The following is a 20,367-nucleotide window of genomic DNA, read 5'->3' on the forward strand; positions in this document are numbered from 1 at the left end:
CCACATCTGTCTTGTCTATCCAGCCAATGCATTCCATAAAGGAGTTTCTTGCTGGGAATATTCTGGATATTTAAAGGATGCCTGATAAAAAGCTTTGTGGGTGACATGGACAGTGGCATTGAGTGCACCCTTAGCAAGTTTGCTGATGACACCAAGCTGTGTGGTGCAGCAGACACGCTGGAGGGAAGGGAGGCCATCCAGAGGGACCTTGACAGGCTGGAGAGGTGGGCACAAGCCAACCTCATGAAGTTCAATAAGAGCAAGTGCAGGGTCCTGCATCTGGGTCGAGGCAATCCCAGGCACAAATACAGGCTGGGCAGTGACTGGCTGGAAAGTAGCCCTGAGGAGAGAGACTTGGGGATGCTGGTGGACAAAAAGCTCAACATGAGCTCTCAATGTGCTCTTGCAGCCCGCAAAGCCAATCAGATCCTGGGCTGCATCAGGAGAAGTGTGGCCAGCAGGTCGAGGGAGGTGATCCTCCCCCTCTACTCAGCTCTGGTGAGACCCCACCTGGAGTACTGTGTCCAGTTCTGGAGCCCCTATTACAAGAGGGATGTGGAGGTGCTGGAACGTGTCCAGAGAAGGGCCACAAGGATGATCAGAGGGCTGGAGCACCTCTCCTATGAGGACAGGCTGAAGGAGTTGGGGCTGTTCAGTCTGCAGAAGAGAAGGCTCCGAGGTGACCTAATCGTGGCCTTCCAGTATCTGAAGGGGGCCTACAGGAAGGCTGGGGAAGGACTTCTCAGGATCTCAGGTAGTGATAGAACTAGGGGGAATGGAATGAAGCTGGAGGTGGGGAGATTCAGGCTGGATGTGAGGAGGAGGTTCTTCACCATGAGAGTGGTGAAACCCTGGAATGTGTTGTCCAGGGAGGTGGTCGAGGCCCCGTCCCTGGGGGTGTTTAAGAGCAGGCTGGATGTAGCTCTGGCCAGCCTGATCTAGTGTGGGGTGTCCCTGCCCATGGCAGGGGGGTTGGAACTAGATGATCCTTGTGGTCCCTTCCAACCCTGAATGAAACTATGAAAAACTAAGATGTGAAATGCCACTTCAGGTTTTTAAGCATCCAAGATCATTGCTGGCTTCTAGAAATGAGTATTAATTCCTGCAAGGACATGTTGGACTGAACTGGCATACCTGCTGGACATACTGTAAGCACAGTATGTCCACCCTGATGTGTTCTGACTGAGAGAACACAGGTTACAGGCATTCAGAATGATACAGGAACAGCTATTTTGTACAGGTGTAGGAGAAGGGACAGCCAGAGGGTAACAAATTGCAGGGTGGCATTAGGAGAAACTTCTCTATGAACAGGGTGGTGGGGTGTGGGAGCTGCCCAGGGAGGTGGTGGAGTCACCAACCCTGCAGGTGTTTGAGAGGCATGTAGGTGTGGCACTTCAGTGTGGCAATGCCAGCAACGAGCAGCGTGAGCAATCTGACAGTGCAGGCCTAGAGCCTGACATGATGGTAGGCCATGCTCAGCATAAATGCAGAGCCAGCTAGCAGTGGAGCAAAACAGTGCTGTGCCTGCAGCATGTAACTAAAACAAGGCACTGGTAGCTATAAACATGGACAGTTATCTTGGGACAACAGGACATGCACCTGCATCAACAAACCTTGTGTGTTGTTAGTAGTTGGACCAATAATCTGGTTCCCATCGCACTATTACAATGAAGCCATGCCAACAAGGCACTCCGAGTTTATATAAGTTGTAGAAGTTCCCTTGCTACGCACTTCTACCTTTCCTGTCTCCTCTTCTTCTACACTTTACTGTGCTATACTTGCACTACAGGCCTGCACCATAGGCCTGCACCTCAGGCCTGCAACACTGGAACAATAAAGGAACAATACTCGATCATATTGGTCAGCCGTATTGATTCCAATCTCCGTCGCCCATACTTCAGAACACAGTTTAGTGGCCTTGGTAGTTGGGTTATGGTTGGACTCCATGGTATAAAAGGTCTTTTCCAGCCTTAATGATGCTATGATTCTACAGGGGTGCACTTCCCACTTATTCCCAGTTATGCTTACTTCAGCCTCCAAGACAGTCAGGTTTTGAGATCTTCCCCTACTCAAATTTGAGTCTGATGCTCAGGTACTAGGGCCAGAGAACCACTCATGGTAGACCAATGCAGTTCTCCTTCTGGAAGAACTCTCTCTTCTCTTTACTTTTCTTTGTAACTTTTTGCTTTGTGCACTTGCGCCTGTAGAACAAAGGGTTTCCATCTCATGCTCATATTGTCTCCATACTCACAGAGGAGAGACCACAGGGTTCATTGTGGCATGGGCTGTTCCTGTTTAGCTGTAGGAGAGTTCAATTCTGCCAGCTAAATCCATTGGCTTCTCTTCAGCCCAGCAGTGTCCTGGCTTCACACAACCTGCTCTCAGAAGCAAGCCCCATCCCCCACACACAGGTGGGTGGGAAAACAACCCCCAAAAAAACCCTCTGGGCTCAGATAAAGAGTTTACTAAGATGACAGCTATACAATTACCTGAAGAGAACATAGTATTGGCCTATCAAAATCATGTTTGGGTTTGTCAGTAAATGATCTAATATCTAAGAGGAGTGGAACATCCTGAAGCTAGCCATATTAAGCATCTAGCAATCACTAAAAGTCAATAATTCCTATTTGAATATTATTTTAATCTCCATGCTTTCTCAAGAACACTGCTTTCACAGTCTGCTTCTTTTCTACTCCACCCACTCCATTTTCCCCCTTTTTCCCCTCAAATCCCAGAGCACCTGGGCTCTCTTGGAATCTCCTCCTACCCCAGGTGTGACCACTCTGCCCTCCTGTGACCGTTTGAGGTGGTGCCTTTAACAGAAGGACACCATGACCTCCCCACCCACTCCCCTTTTTAATCCCCCCCCCAGGAAGGGCTGAACCCTTAGGCTGAGCCCATCTGGGCTGAGGGACTGTCCTCTCATCACTGGTGAGTGAGTGCCCATGGTGCATACTGTGTGATGGTGACACCAAAGGCTGGGGGGCCTGGTGGCCCCCTGGTTGTTAGGACCAGAGTTGATGACTACTCCAGTATCCCCCATAGGTGTTGGCTGGGCCTCTTTGCTGGGGCTGAGCTCCTCTGGGTGGTGTCTTGGCTGGCTGAGGGTCTTGCCCCTGGCTCTGGGATGGGTACAAAAATGGTGGTGGAGCAGGAGCTGTTTAGGCAGGGTGGAAGATGGTGTAGAGAGAGCAGGAGCTGCTTTGGGAAGATGAAGGGGCAGGGGGTGGAGTAGGAGAGGCAGGAGGGTTAAACTAGATGACCTTTAGAGGCTACTTCCATCTCTGGTAATTCTATGACTCTGTGATCTAGCTCCAACCCCTTGCCATGGGCAGGGACACCTTCCACTAGACTAAGTCAGCATCTTTAAGGGTTTTTTTTTTACTGTCCATAGAAATGAGAACCTAACATGGTAGCTATGATGAACTGATGGCTTTTGGTTTTGGGGCTACCTTATTTTCAAAATAAGGTCTTCTGTGTGTTGACATAAGAAATGATCACATGAAATTAAGAGTGGAAAAAAAATTATTGGCATAAGAACTATTTAAAATTCCACTGAATCTGTGGAAAGGGTTTGGCTATTCCCAAACTATTGCTCAGCAAAAGTTGGTCGTTGCCTGAAGTGTAGGTAGTGGAAACACTGAAGTAAATTCCTAACTCAAAGACAAGTTGTCTTACCAACATATCAAATTGTCATTGTAGAAAGACTGACTTAATGAATTTTGATTGAGAAAATGGGTAGGAAGGATACTCTAGGAGAGTTGGGCTAGCTGATTTTCAGAGGTCCTTTCCACCCCCTATCACTCCCTGGTTCTGTGCCAGGCATTTGTTAATAGCTAGCTTTGCTTCCACACACACTGCAATATGTGGAGATAAATACTCTTGTGTTTACTGATGCAACTTTTTTCCTCTTCAAAGGGACAGCTGAGGTTTTTAGTCACAAGTGTCCTTGAAGAGCCCAAGGTGCTCTTTTTATTTCAAATATTTTATCCATGCTTCCTGCACAGCTTGGAGATGGATAATTTGGGACAGAATAGTTAGAGTTATGGATATGAACTACACCACAGGAGGAGGAACTCCTTTACTGTAAGGATCACGGAGCACTGGAAGAGGCTCCCCAGAGATGTTAGGGAGTCCCCTTCTCTGGAGATTTTCAAGACTCCTCTGGATGCATTCCTGTGCAACCTGCACTGGACTTGATTTCTAGAAGTCCCTTCCAACCCCTAACATCCTGTGATAATTGACCCTGATAATGGCCTTTCATGCTGAACTGGGGTGAAATCTATGGTATGCACAACCCACTATTACCTCCTAATAATTGAGCTAATATATGTATGGTGAGGAAAAGAAGAAAAATCATTTATTCAGGAAATAAATACTGTTTCAAGTTATGCAAATGTCTTCTTTTAGCAAAAGGATGACTGTGGATTTTGCTTGTCTGTACCTGAGTATGAACAAAAAAATCACAAAACCCACATTCTTTATCTTTCCATATAAACAAGAGTTTGTACAGAGAAGTCTAAACATCTCATTTCCATCACTACTAATAATGTGTTACACTTGTACACAGCTGGGCAGAGTCCAAGGACATGAGATTTAACACTGTGACTGTTTGAGGCTGTCCCCTTAAGAAAGGGAATATGGTGGTCGAAGTTGGTAAACAAAAAAGAAGGATCTAAACTAATTTCATTGGTAGATTGGGAGGAAGCACCTTCTGAACTGGGAGTGCAGCAGGGTATCCTGGGCATTCCGGTTCTTTTATCTTCAGTCTTTCTTCTGCTCCTCCGCCGAGCAGCAGCTCTCTCTGTGCTGGGCTTTCGGCCAAGGCTTGACCTTGAATAACTGATAAACTGCAAGGCCTGTATTAACTGCTTTCCAATTAACTCATAACTGCTTCTAATTTTTTTCTCTTTCTCTCTCTTTCTAACCTGCTTTGGGGAAAGGGGGAGAGAGGGGGGAAGTGGAGGTGAGGAACCCCCTCAGCAGAGGGGGGAACTCTCATTTCTGGGCTACTTTATTGTATATCTTTGTATATATTGTAAATATTGTAAATTTGTATATATTCCCCTGCATATCCTACATTGCTTTGTAAATATACAGCTCCACTGCTTTGCTAATTCAGCTGTGAGTTTTTTCCCCTTTCCCTTTACTTTACGGGGGGGGGGAGGAGGTTTTTTGGCCTTATCCTATGACATTTTTCTTTCTTGGCACCCAACATGCATCAGATAATGAGTTTAATTTATTACTCCATGGATTTAGTGTTTTCTAGCTGAATTAGCAAACATGAAGGTGTTGTGGTTTGTAGAACGGTTATTCTTTTCAATTTGTGGGGCTCTGGTTTACAGATATTGTTTGGGTTTGATTTTGGATTACCTGGGTAAATATTTGGTGCGGACAATTTATCTGTGGGTTATATATAGAGTTAGACAATGGTATGGAAAATGCATGGATTTCTTATGGCCAGTGAGATACAGAAATGTTACCTCCACCACTCTCCCAATTGAGATAAAGGGGTTTAAGATTCTGCCGGAGGAGAGAGTAACTTTAGGTGATGCCTGGGATCCAAGGTGATTTATTTGGTGTCTATGATCCTGCTCTCAGTGATAATTAACGTGTATCTCCTGATTTCTTTGCGGCGAGAAAGGTGTCCAGGGTGTGTTTTGTTATTAAAACTAGATCAAAAAGAAAACGCCGTGGCTCTGGATCAGTCCCAGAGTCATCTAGTGATGAGGAAGGTGGAGACTCTGTCAGTTAAAAAGAAGGCTAAAAAGTTAATTGGCATAGCAGCTCTAAATGACTTTGCTGCTGATACTGACAAGCTGCCAAGGGTGTCGGCTGGTATCAACATGGCGCCTACTCCTTCTTGTCCTCCTCCTTCTTCTCTGTCGGCCGTTAATGGAGCAACGTCATTTCCGCCCACTCCCTCGGTGGGACTGGAAGTCACTGCCCCAGCAGCTGATTTATCTCAGTGCCTGTCAGCTTCTGTTAAGCTGGCTGTAAATTCAAACACAGCTCCAGTTAAGGTGGCTGTTTTAGTCTAGAGGTGCAAAGGCCAAAGATGGAGAAGAAGAGCAGGAGACTGATCCTGGTGAGGGGCCCTCTACTCTAAGAAATCCTGCTGAGGAGGAAGAGAAGATTTGTTTTAAAGATCTAGCTAACCTAGTGAGAGCAAAGCAGGATAGAGATGAAGCTAGGACAGGAGATGGCAAAGGTGGTTCTCAGCTTAAAGAGATCCTTGAGAAATTGACAGCAGGATTATTAGGACAAAAAGTTCAGGGAGAGGAAGAGGAGGATGATATTTTAGAGTGTTCCTCACTGTGTGAGGAATTAAAAATTGTCCGTAAAGATTTCACCAGGGCAGATAAGGAGCCAGTTCTAGCTTGGCTTAGTAGGTGCTATGATACAGGTGGTCCAGCTCTAACAGTTGGAGACAAGTCAGCAGCTCAGTTAGGAACTCTCTCAAGGGATAATGGAATAGACAGACATCTAGGCAGGGCTCTCGGTAAGGTTAATCTGTGGATAGGCCTTTTAATGGCGGTTGCCCTGAGATACCCTTCCCGAGATGATCTTCCATGGAATCCTAAGCCCTGGACTACCATAGATGAGGGAATTAAGCGCTTGAGAGAATTTGCTGTTAGAGAGCTACTCTATGGTGAACATGAAACTCTGAATCCTGATGACATTCCTGTGGGTATTGGTCTTGCTAAAAAGATCATCAAACTTGCTCCTTCCAATTATGCAAACATTCTGGCAAGCAGAATTGTGTCAAGAAGTTATGGTGGAGCTTCTCCTACGGTTGGCCAATTCAGTGATCAAATGAGACAATTGGAGGGTTGCATGACACGTGGTTCTTTGGTTTCAGCAATTAAAACTGTCTGGTGATATACAGAATTGCATAAGAGAGTTAAAGGATGAATTTAGAAATTCCATATCCCAATTGGCACAAAGGGATAATTTCAATTCTCCCTCCAGGTGGATACAAGTTTCATCTGTGAGGAATACATGTCCTCCAAGGAGGTCATTCCAAAACAGATCAAATCAAAACAGACCACTAAGGCATTCACGTAGAACTATTTGGATGACTCTGCGTGATCAGTTTGGTGAGAACATGAATCGCTGGGATGGCCAACCAACTTCTAATCTTTTCAGGAGGCTGAGGGAAGTGCAAAGTGGCAGAACCCGAGGTAGCAATACCAGAAGGGTAGCTGTTACTTCCACAGTTCCTCAGAATGACTCTTGTGGCTCCAACAGTGGCTCCAGTTATAACCCTGCAAACTATGTGCAATGCACATGTGCGCATCTTCCCCATAACTAGGGGTGCCCTGCCTCCTGCCAGGGGGAGGAGAGGGATAACAGAGATAATAGAATCTATTGGGATGTGTACATCCAGTGGCCTGGCACTTCACAATTTCGGAAGTACAGGGCCTTGGTTGACACAGGAGCTCAGTGCACCATAATGCCCTCCAATTATCAGGGATCAGAGTCCATAACTATTCTGGCAGTCACTGGTGGATCTCAAGAGGTAAGTAAGGTAGAGGTTAATATAAGTCTAACTGGTAAACAATGGAGGAAGCATACAGTTGTGATCGGACCTGACGCACCTTGTATTTTGGGAATTGATTTTCTGAGAGAAGGGCGTTTCAAAGACCCTAGAGGTTACAAATGGGCTTTTGGAGTAGCTTCTATAGAAATTGATGGACAAAAATTGAAGCTATCTGCCAGACCTGATCTTTCTGATGAATCTGCAGTTGTGGGACAACATAAGACACAGGACATTAAATTGCCGGTTGCTTCTCAGACTGTGCATCACAGACAATACAGAACCAACCGTGACTCTTTGTTGCCCATTCAGAATCTGATTCGTCAGTTGGAGAGTCAGAAAGTCGTCAGCAAAACTCATTCACCTTTCAACAGTCCAGTGTGGCCTGTGCGGAAGGAGAATGGAGACTGGCGTCTGACAGTAGCCTACTGAGCCCTAAATGAAGTGACACCACCTGATTGCAGCAGTACCGGACATGATGGAACTCCAGTATTAGCTGGAATCCAAAGAGGCCAAATGGTATGCTACCATAGACATTGCTAATGCATTTTTCTCTATTCCCATAGCAGAGGAATGCAGGCCTCAGTTTGCTTTCACCTGGAGAGGAATCCAGTACACCTTCAACAGACTGCCAATGGGCTGGATCCACAGCTCAAGCATCTGTCATGCAGTGATCCACGATGCTCTGGAGAAAGGTGGTGCTCCAGAACACATCCAGTTCATCGATGATATCATCGTCTGGGCTAAAACTGCTGAGGAAGTCTTCGAGAAAGGTAACAAAATCATTGACGTTCTTCTGAATGCAGGTTTTGCCATCAAGCGAGACAAGGTGAAAGGACCTACCACAGAGATTCAGTTTCTGGGAGTGCGGTGGCAGGATGGACGCCGACACATTCCAGTGGATGTGGTAAATAGAGTCTCTACCATGGCAAGTCCCACAAACAAGCAAGAGACCCTACGTTTCTTGGGGATAGTGGGATTTTGGAGACTGCACATTCGTGGATACAGTCAGATTGTGAAACCTCTGTATGATGTGACTCGAAAGAGAAACCATTTCCACTGGGGACCTGAACAACAAGCAGCCTTTGACCAGATAAAGCAAGAGGTAGTTCAAGCAATGGGTCTGGGACCTGTCTGAGATGGTCCAGACATTAAGAACATTTTGTACACGGCTGCAAGTGACAATGGTCCAACCTGGTGCTTGTGGCAAAAAGCTCCAGGTGAGACACGTGGACGACCTCTTGGTTTCTGGAGTCGAGGTTACAGAGGTTCAGAGGCTAATTATAATCCAACAGAGAAAGAAATTTTAGCTGCCTATGAGGGAGTAAAAGCATCTTCTGGAGTGATTGGAACTGAATCACAACTTCTCTTAGCTCCCTGATTACCAGTTTTGAATTGGATGTTCAAAGGGAAAGGCTCCACACCACATCATGCCACAGACTCAACATGGTCTAAGTGGATGGCTCTGATAACACAGAGAGCTCGAATGGGAAATCTTGAAAGACCTGGTCTAGTGGTGGTGATGTCAAGTTGGCCTGAAGGTATCACCTGTGCTAAACCTCCAGAGGAGAAAGTAACTCGTGCTGAGGAAGCTCCACCTTACAATGACCTTTCTGATGATGAAAAGAAATATGCTTTGTTCACAGACAGTTCCTGTTGTCTTGTTGGAAACAAGTGAAGGTGGAAGTCTGCAGTGTGGAGTCCAACACGCCGAGTTGCAGAGGCGAAAGATGGAGAAGGAGAATCCAGTCAGTTCGCAGAGGTAAAAGCTGTCCAGCTAGCTCTCGACGTAGCTGAACGTGAGAGATGGCCAAAGCTTTATCTCTACACCGACTCATGGATGGTAGCCAGTGCTCTATGGGGTTGGCTAAAGAACTGGAAGAAGAGTGGTTGGCAGAGGAAAGGAAAACCCATTTGGGCAGCTGAACTGTGGCAGGACATTGCTGATTGAGTCGAGAGAATTCCAGTGAAAGTGAGACACAGCTTTGCTCTTAGGAATGTGAGCATCGATGCTGAGGAACAGCAACACAACCATCAGGCAGATCTATCTGCAAGAGTTTCTCAAGTAGACATGGACTCTAATCTTGATCTCGACTGGAAACACCGAGGTGAGATATTCTTAGCTTGGTGTGCTCATGATTCGTCAGGACATCAAGGCAGAGATGCAACATACCAATGGGCTTGTGACAGATCCATAGACATTTCCATGGATGCTATCACACAAGTCATCCATGACTGTGACATTTGTGCTGCTATTAAGCAGGCAAAACGACTTAAGCCCTTGTGGTATGGTGACAGGTGGTCCAAGTACAAGTATGGTGAAGCTAGGCAGATTGACTACATCACTCTACCACGTTCTCGTAAGCAGTATGTGCTTACTATGGTAGAGGCAAACACTGGATGGTTGGAGACTTATCCAGTTCCACATGCAACTGCTCGCAACACTAGTCTCGGTCTGGAGAGACAGATCCTGTGGAGACATGGAACTCCAGAGAGGATTGAGTCAGACCATGGAACTCATTTCAAGAACAACCTTGTAAAGAACTGGGCAAAAGAGCACGTTATTGAGTGGATATTTCATATTCCCTACTATGCACCAGCTTCAGGGAAGATTGAACGCTACAACGGTTTGTTGAAGACCACTCTTAAAGCCATGGGGGGTGGATCTTTGAAAAACTGGGAAAGACATTTACCACAAGCAACCTGGCTGGTAAATAGTAGAGGTTCAGTGAACCAAGCTGGACCTGCACATTCAGATTTGCTACGGAAAGTAGAAGGTGATAGAGTTCCTGTTGTTAGAGAAAAGAATCTGTTAGGTAAAACTGTTTGGGTATTTTCACCCTCAGGAGAGGCTAAACCTGTCCGAGGGGTGGTTTCAGCTGAAGGTCTGGGTCACACTTATTGGGTGATGCAAGAGAATGGTGAAATTCAGTGTATACCAGAAAGAAATTTAACTTTAGCTGAAAGAGGTTAATTTCAAACTGTTGTATAGCTGCATGATGTCCAAAAGAAGATTCAAAGAGGAATCTACAGTGCATGAACCCTGAGAGCCCTGAGTCAACTAAGAGAGACCCTGAGAATTCCCTGTTTCCCTTTTCTTTGCTTCATCGGTGAAGAAATGAACTGTTTTCCATTTTTCTGATTTTCTTGGACTTTTGAATCATCTATATCTGAGCATAGCCGGAGTGGACTATGAACTTTACTCACGAACTGTAAATATCATCTAGCATTGGATGGACAGTATGAACAGCCAATGAAATTGTTTAGAAGGGGTGGACTGTGACCGTTTGAGGCTGTCCCCTTAAGAAAGGGAATATGTTGGTTGGGAGGAAGCACCTTCTGAACTGGGAGTGCAGGAGGGTATCCTGGGCATTCCGGTACTTTTATCTTCAGTCTTTCTTCTGCTCCTCCACCGAGCAGCAGCTCTCTCTGTGCTGGGCTTTTGGCCAAGGCTTGACCTTGAAAAACTGATAAACTGCAAGGCCTGTATTAACTTCTTTCCAATTAACACATAACTGCTTCTAATTTTTTTTTCTCTTTCTAACCCGCTTTGGGGAAAGGGGGAGAGAGGGGGGAAGTGGAGGTGGGGAACCCCCTCAGCAGAGGGGGAACTCTCATTTCTTTATTGCATATACTTTATTGTATGTCTTTGTATATATCGCAAATATGGTAAGTTTGTATATGTTTCCCTGCTTTGTAAATATACAGCTCCACTGCTTTGCTAATTCAGCTGTGAGGTTTGTTTTTTTTTTTTTCCTCTTTCCCTTTACTTTACAGGGGGGAGGGAGGAGGTTTTTTGGCCTTACCCTTCCAACCCTATGACAAACACAGAAGTGGTGGGTTCTACACATTGGCCACAACAACCCCATGCAGTGCTACAGGCTGGGGTTAGAGTGGCTGGAGAGTACTAGTTGACAGGTGGAACATGAGCCAGCCGTGTGCCCAGGTGGCCAAGAAGGCCAGTCGCATCCTTGCCTGTGTCAGGAACAGTGTAGTGAGCAGGGAAGTCATTGTGTTCTTGTACTCAGCACTGGTGAGGCCACACCTTGAGTCTTGTGTCTGGTTCTGGGCCCCTCAGTTCAGGAAAGGTGTCAGATTGCTGGAATGTGTCTGGAGAAAGGCAACCAAGCTGGGGAGGGGTTTGGAGCACAGCCCTGTGAGGAGAGGCTGAGGGGGCTGGGGTTGCTTAGCCTGGAGAAGAGGAGGCTCAGGGGGAGACCTTATTGCTGTCTACAACTACCTAAAGGGAGGTTGTAGCCAGGACGGGGTTGGTCTCTTCTCCCAGGCAACCACACAAGTCTCAAGCTGCACCAGGGGAGGTTTAGGCTGGATGTTAGGAAGAAGTTTTTCCCAGAAAGAGAGGTTTGCCTTTGGAATGTGCTACCTGGGGAGGTGGTGGAGTCACCATCACTGGAGGTGTTTAGGAAGAGATTGGATGGGGTGCTTGGTGCCATGGTTTAGTTGATGAGATGGTGTTGGGTTGGACTCAATCTCAAAGGTCATTTCTGTGCCACAACCCTGCATTGACTTCCCATTGCACTCTTGTGCTGATCCTTCCACAGTGCTAATAACTTGAGACAGTTTCTTCCTGTGATGTAAAATGTAGAACCACTGGCAGCCAATTGACTAATGTTGCTGTTAAAGCAAAGTCTTTCTTCATCTTCTCTATGCTTGCTGGTGGAGAACAGCTTGGAGGTTTGCTTTTGGTTTATGTTCTTGTTAACACTTTTCATGCCAAGTGCTGAAGTTTATACACTGTTCTCACTGACAATCTGGCACATCGGCTTCATTGAAGCCCTATGAGGAGAGGCTGAGGGAGCTGGGGTTGTTTAGCCTGGAGAAGAGGAGGCTCAGGGGTGACCTCATTGCCCTCTACAACTACCTGAAAGGTGGTTGTAGCCAGGAAGGGGTTGGTCTCTTCTCCCAGGCAACCAGCACCAGAACAAGGGGACACAGTCTCAAGCTGCACCAGGGGAGGTTTAGACTCGAGGTGAGGAGGAAGTTCTTCACTGAGTGAGTCATTTGTCATTGGAACGGGTTGCCCAGGGAGGTGGTTGAGTCACCATCCTTGGAGGCGTTCAAGGGGAGATTGGATGTGGCACTTGGTGCCATGGTCTAGTCATGCGGTCTGTGTTGATAGGTTGGACTCGATGATCCTCGAGGTCCTTTCCAACCTAAGTTATACTGTGATACTGTGAACCAGTGTGAAGAGTTCAGTGGTATGAACAGATAATGGACACTTGATTTGTGCAGGAGTGACAGAGGGTGACAGAACATTGTAGCAGGCTGTCCTGAGAGGCTGCAGAGCCTCCTTTTCTGGAGGCTTTCAGAACTTGCCTGGATGTGATCCTGGGCAACTCTGTTCTAGCAGGTGATTTGGTTTAGGTCCCTTCCAACTCCCACCATTCCATGATTCCGAGAGTTCTGAAAATCATCCATAAAAGTATAAACTTTCTGGGATTAGCAAAAAAAAAGTAAGCAATGTTTTAAGGTGGGATAGAATAGGACAGGACTACTTCAGTTGGAAAGGGCCTACAATGATTATCTAGTCCAATTGCCTGACCAGTTAGGGCTGACCAAAAGTGAAAGCATGTTGTTAAAATAGAGGTATTTGAACAATGCCTTTATAGACAATACTGTGCTAAATAGAAATTGCCTTATAAATGTTAAAGAAAGCAGTTAGATTAGGCAAACATATATGAAGCCTCTTACTGCTATGGAAGCATCAGTCATGCCTGTTTAATCTGTCCAGATGATCCATTATCTCCTAAGACTTCTGCACTCCTGTAGTTTTTACTTTCATTTGGCTACACTAGCTGTTCTATAAGCATATGTGGTGCAAGGTGTATTTGGCAGTTATCTTCCACTTTGTTTAGTGGCCTGGGTATTAAATAATTATTTTTATACAATAGGGATGTGCTGAACAACTTCTCCTTTCTAGCACAGTAAGGGTAGTTACCACCCAGCACTGTGGGGGTTGGAAGTAATCTCTGGAGTTCTAGTCCAACCCATTTGCTAAAGCAGGGTCACTCAGAGCAGGTTGCCCATGATTGCATCCAGGTGGGTTTGGAATGTCTCCAGAGAAACAGCCTCTATAACCTCTCTGGGTAGCCTGGTTCAGTGATGGATAATGGACTACTGAGATACTGAGTGCTGGCTGTTGGCCAAGGGAAGATGTCAACACAACAAGATGGTGAAGCCAGGGAAGTAATAAAAGCTACCCTTTCTTTTAATTATGTTCATTGAAGGCTGGCTTTATATCTCAAAATAGCTTTGTGTTTGGCTGAGTTGATTCAAGAGGTTTTTGTAGCTACTTACTGTGTTGTATTTTGTTAATCTTGAACAAATCTAGAACTGCTAATTCAACAAAAATTATGGTATAAAGAAATGTGAAAAAAATTTTGAAGGCTATTTTCTAATGGCTTCCATCAGATTTGCACTGCAAAGCTATATCTGAGGTTATTTGTATAGCCTTTTTTAAGACATGTGCATTATGCATGCTTATGTGCCTCCAGATGCTGGACACTGGAGGAATCTTTTGTTCAGAGATGTCCAGAAGCATAAGCACATTTCATAGCCTGGTCTGTGTGAACATAAATGGGATGTGTATGCACTACACATTTCTGTTCTTAGTTGTGCAGCTGAGCTGAGTTGGAGATCCTACTGAGCTCTGCATTCTATTTTTGCCCTGCTTAGTTTCCTCTTGCTCTATTTTATCCTGATTTTTCTTTTAAAAAAAAAATTTATTTGGCACTTTCTTTCATTTATGAACACATTCTGTGGAAGTTTCGTTCAGGAGAGCTCTCACAAGCTCCCCCAAGCTATTGCCATCTGGCTGCTTCTAGTGGCCATGTTTTTTCATTGGGAAGAGCAGTTCATACGAAATAGTAGGCTTTGGTTATGCACCATGTGATTGCCACTTTTAAGTTATCTGTTCTGGCAAGATCATATCTTGGGTAAACATTGAGGAGTCATGTCCTCCAAATATGTCTCCAGGAAGGACATGAGCTTTGCTTTCAGCCCAAGCAGTCCTGAGAATTTGTGCAAGGAAGTTATTTTAGTCCAACACCTTTTTGACACTCTAGTCTGAAGAAGAAAACTCCCAGCAATTCTTTGGATGAAGCATTTAGTACTTCTGAAAGTACATTGCCAGCTCAAACTCAGGAAGAATGGTGTGGATTTCCTCTTTTCCCTATGCTGAGGTCACTCAGCACATACAAACCCATGGTAAGTTTTTTTGATTCCTAAACCAAAGAAAAGCTTAGAAGATAATCGTACCTTCATAGAATGCTTCAGGATGGGAGTTACATTTAAAGGTCACCAAGGCCAACTTCCTTGCAATTAGCAGGGATGTCTTCAACTAGAGCAGGTTGCTTAGAGTCCCATCCAACATGACCTAGAATTTTTCCAGGAAAAACCTGGGCCAGTATTTCATCACTCCCACTAGAAAAGTCTTTCTTCTGTTTAGTTTAAATGTCCCTTTTTTTAATTTGAAAGCATCAACCCCCAGCCTGTTGAAACAGGCCCTGCTAAAATGCCAGTCCCCATCTTTCTTATGGGCCCCTTTTAAATATTGAAAGGCCACAATGAGGTGTTCATGGAAGCTTTTCTTCTCCTGTCTTAACAACTGAACTCTGTCCTTCTTAGAAGTTTATTCACAGATGTTCCTCTTCTGTCTCCATGCTTTTAGTGTGCTCTCAAGAAAAGTGTTGCATCACAGTGAATGAATACAGGTCTGTTTTCCACATCAGCAGTGGTCTGGCCTTCTGCCATGATCGTGATTTGATGGTCCTCAGCAGGAAGCAAAAGTGATCTGCAGACCTCATATTAAGCTATATAGCCTTCTCCATTTCTCTTATATCAGCGAGGTGACGGCTGTATGGCTGTAACACTGTGATGGCACCCTGTGAAAGGTTAATCCTCCTGGGGCAAACTTTCAACCAGATGAGTGTTAACACCGGACCAGCAGAACCAAGCATATGAGGCCCTCCACAGGCAAAGACAAGTGGCTTCCAGGTCACAAGCCCTGGTCCTCATGGGTGATTTCAACCACCCGGACATCTGCTGGAGGGACAACACAGCATAGACTGGACTGCATAGAAGACAGCTTCTTCCTCCAAATGGTAGAGGAACCAACAAGAAAAGGTGCTATGCTGGACCTTGTTCTCACCAACAGGGAAGGGCTGGTAAGCAATGTGAGGCTTAGAGATGGCCTTGGCTGCAGTGACCATGAAGCAGTTGAATTTAATATCCTCAGGGCAATCAGGAGGAAGAATTCCAAGCTTATGACCCTAGACTTTAGGCGTGCAGATTTTGATGGCTTCAGGGATCTGCTAGCCAAAGTGTCGTGGGACAAAGCCCTGGAGGGAAGAGGGACCCAGGACAGCTGGTCAGTATTCAAGGACCACCTCCTCTGTGTCCAGCAGCTCTGTATACCAACAAAGAAAAAAGCAGGTAAGAATGCTAGGAGGCCTGCCTGGATGAGCAAGGAGCTACTGGACACACTATTACTAAAAAGAAACTCTACAGGAAGTGGACAGAAGGACAGCTAGAACAGGGGGTATATAAGGAAGCTGCCCGAGCAGCAAGAGTCCTGGTTAGGAAAGCCAAAGCAGAGTTTGAATTGAATCTAGCCAGGGAGGTTAAAGGGAACACTAAGAACTTTTACAGGTATATTAATGGGAAGAAGAAGACTAGGGAAGGTGTGGGCCCCCTCAGAAAGGAAAATGGTGACATGGTCACAAGTGATGAGGAAAAGGCTGAGGTACTTAATAACTTCTTTACCTCAGTCTTCACTGCAAGGGCCTCTAGCCACACTCCTGATGTTACGGAAGACAATGCCAGGGATGGGGAGGAAGAACTGCCCATTGTAAGTGCAGATCAGGTTCGTGATCATCTGAAGAACCTGAAAGTGTTCAAGTCCATGGGATCCGACGGGTTAAACCCATGGGTACTGAGAACTGGCAGATGAGGTTGCTAAACCCCTCTCTATTATATTTCAAAAGTCATGGCAGTCTGGGGAAGTCCCCACAGACTGGAAAAGGGGAAACATTGCCCCCATCTTCAAAAGGGGTAAAAAGGAGGAACCAGGGAACTACAGGCCAGTCAGTCTCACCTCTGTGCCTGGAAAGATCATGGAACAGATCCTCCTGGAGTCCCTACTGGCTCAGAAGAATAGTGAAGAGGTGATTGGGAACAGTCAGCATGGCTTCACCAAGGGCAAATCCTGCCTGACCAACCTGGTGGCCTTCTATGAGCAGGTGACAAAATTAATAGATGAGGGGCGAGCAACTGATGTCATCTACCTGGACCTGAGCAAAGCCTTCAACACTGTCCCGCACCACATCCTGGTCTCCAAACTGGTGACACATGGGTTTGATGGGTGGACCACTAGATGGATAAAGAACTGGCTTGATGGCTGCACCCAAAGAGTGGCTGTCAATGGGTCCATGTCCCAGGGGAGGCCAGTGACAAGCGGAGTCCCTCAGGGATCAGTCCTGGGACCTGTCTTGTTCAACATCTTTGTGGGTGACATGGACAGTGGCATTGAGTGCACCCTCAGCAAGTTTGCTGATGACACCAAGCTGTGTGGTGCAGCAGACACGCTGGAGGGAAGGGAGGCCATCCAGAGGGACCTTGACAGGCTGGAGAGGTGGGCACAAGCCAACCTCATGAAGTTCAATAAGAGCAAGTGCAGGGTCCTGCATCTGGGTCGAGGCAATCCCAGGCACAAATACAGGCTGGGCAGTGACTGGCTGGAAAGCAGCCCTGAGGAGAGAGACTTGGGGGTGCTGGTGGACAAAAAGCTCAACATGAGCTCTCAGTGTGCACTTGCAGCCCGCAAAGCCAATCAGATCCTGGGCTGCATCAGGAGAAGTGTGGCCAGCAGGTTGAGGGAGGTGATCCTCCCCCTCTACTCAGCTCTGGTGAGACCCCACCTGGAGTACTGTGTCCAGTTCTGGAGCCCCTATTACAAGAGGGATGTGGAGGTGCTGGAACGTGTCCAGAGAAGGGCCACAAGGATGATCAGAGGGCTGGAGCACCTCTCCTATGAGGACAGACTGAAGGAGTTGGGGCTGTACAGTCTGCAGAAGAGAGGGCTCCGAGGTGACCTAATTGTGGCCTTCCAGTATCTGAAGGGGGCCTACAGGAAGGCTGGGGAAGGACTTCTCAGGATATCAGGTAGTGATAGGACTAGGGGGAATGGAATGAAGCTGGAGGTGGGGAGATTCAGGCTGGATGTGAGGAGGAAGTTCTTCACCATGAGAGTGGTGAGACCCCGGAATGGGTTGTCCAGGGAGGTGGTCGAGGCCCCGTCCCTGGGGGTGTTTAAGAGCAGGCTGGATGAGGCTCTGGCCAGCCTGATCTAGTGTGGGGTGTCCCTGCCCAATGCAGGGGGGTTGGGACTAGATGATCCTTGTGGTCCCTTCTAACCTTGACTGATACTATGATCCTGTGATGTTTAGATGTGGGAAATATAATTTGAAGATTCTCCTCTCAGCTGATATTCAGTGGTACGCTCTGTCAAAATTGATGTTTAAGAGTTAATTGATTAACTTCAAAGCTTATGAATACAGTGCTGGAAATTATTTTTACATTTTTGTGGTGAAGGCACATTATGCCCAGATACTGAATCTTGTCCCAGCATGTGGACAAGTTCCCCCTCCTCCAGGAGGAAGACAAAAGCCAAGGCATTAGCCAGGCTTGCACGCACCCAGCGCATGCAGTGCTCGTGCTGACACCAAGTATGGGCATAATTCTTGCTTCACGCTTTCTATAGGCTGAAGCCAGTTGTTTGAGAGTGCCCATTGGTCAAGCCCAGCCTTGAGGAATCGATAAGTATCACCCCACTTGGTTAACAAGCCGCCCCCTCATTCACTTTGTCTCTGTGCTTGCTCGAGAGAGCAACTCCCTAATGCCGCCTTTGCCATTGAGCTTATTGTTGTTAGCTTCTGTTATACATGCACGCATACTGAAAGCCTCTGCATTGTGAAGAAGCCCAGAGGGAGGACCTTTGCTGTTTCTGAGGAATCCAGCGTCACTGCAGCCAGTTGTACTGACCGGGAGAGCCCACCGTGCCACCGGACTGGGCCAACCCCCGAGGGTAAGATATGCCCAGTTGCCGGGGAGAAGGGACTTGATCGATACCGAGTCCACGTATGCCTAGCCCCGCAGTAGGGGGAGAGGAGCCGCCGTGTGCCGCTCTGAGCTCTGTGAATCTCGGGGAAGACTAAAGCATTGTTCGTGCCTATACTGCACCGAGCCCAGGACCACTCCGAGAGTCCCGCTGCTCCTTTAAGCTCAGTAAACGAGAATCTGCCGCCTAACGCAGCCGCATTCTCTCCCCGAGGCTGTTTGCATCAGCCCCGAGAATCGCCATGGTTGGGCCGACCCCCGTAGCTTTGCCTGCTGCCGCGTCGTCCGAGTCCACCTACCGGCCACCATCGTCCCGCCCTTCCGTGCGAGCCAACCCCGACCAGGACCGATCCCTGTTGTCTGGAGGGAATAGAATATCGTTCACGTGCTTCCCATCCACTAGCACTCAGTTCAAAGTATCCACGTCTAGCAGAGTAAGCACTAATGCACAGAAAGATTGTAGTAGTGCTGTGTATAGCCAGAAGCTGCCCGCGTCCCGCCGAATCGCCATCTAGTGGCCAAGCGGTGGAACTGCACCCTTCATTATATGAATATAGAGATAGTCTGTAACTAGTTCAATTAAGTTATAATCATAACACTAAGCCACTTGTGGAATCTTTTTCACGAACGTGATTCATTGGTTATTAATAGTTTGATAATTAATAAAAATAATATTTTCACATTTCATATTAATAAGTTTAATAACCTCTTCACCATACAGATGAAAATCTAAAAAGGCATTCTGGAGCACATGAAGGACTCTGAGCTATTTTTTGTGCATCAGCCTAATACATAAGTGCACCATGTTTTGGCCAGCATTAGACAATTGAGGATGTTCCTTCAGTGGGAAACATCTCATGTTTTGCTTACAGGTGTTCAGAACAATTTTGTGTATTCATAAGCTTTTTGAATAACTGAAGTGGCACTGAACTCAGAAGGAAGAAACTCTGCTCTTATTCCTAAACTGCTTTTGTACCATTAGCCTATAACATATGCAGCCTTTCAAAACAAGGGCAATTTTGGTGGTTGTGGTTCAAGCTGTTGCCCTCTAAGCAAGTAATTTTACTTTGTTTTGGCAATTTCTCATTGTTTGTTTTCAGTGACTATAATGCAAGACAGAGATGACTATGGCTGCTTGTTATCCAGTATTAGTTAGAAATCTTACTGAACATAATGACAGATGTAGTTAAGCCAATTTGTAACCTAGTCAATTCTCAGTACCATTCTTAAGCATATCCTCTTGTACACAAGTCATATCTCTTAATAATTAACACAATAAAACTATCCCACATGACTTAGTTGCTGTGTTGAGTTGCGTAAAATACCTTCATAATAGACTATGTTTTGCTGTGGAATACTGTTGCCTCTTGCATAACAATTAGTCTTGAGTCATGTATGTAGGAGTCCCATCTCTCCCTAAAATGTTCAGGCTTCCAAAAGTCATCTGGAAGATTTCTGAATAGCTGATGGGGGAGAGAGGAGAAAAGAAAAGTTAATTTCTTGATCTGTTACCTCCTATCTCTTTGGTCAGTTACCAACTTAAAGTTAATTCTAGCTCTACTTCATCTTAGTCATACTTGAAAGAGGGAAAGACAACTACAGCAGGTAGATGGTTAGGTACATCTTGGCTTTAAGAAAGAAAATGATTGCAGAGGGTTTGACTCCATGATGTGGGGCTTACTTGACATGTT

At 46.1% G+C, this 20,367-nt stretch overlaps 1 protein-coding gene across 1 annotated transcript in view; it reads left to right on the forward strand.

Moving 5' to 3' along the window:
- MSRA (methionine sulfoxide reductase A) overlaps nt 1–20,367 on the forward strand; it is a 687,752-nt gene that overhangs the window by 264,727 nt on the left and 402,658 nt on the right. The window lies entirely within an intron of this gene.

This window comes from Melanerpes formicivorus, unplaced genomic scaffold, assembly GCF_026170545.1.
Source record: "Melanerpes formicivorus ecotype bairdi unplaced genomic scaffold, bMelFor1.0.p_v2 SCAF_9, whole genome shotgun sequence".
NCBI lineage: Eukaryota > Metazoa > Chordata > Aves > Piciformes > Picidae > Melanerpes > Melanerpes formicivorus.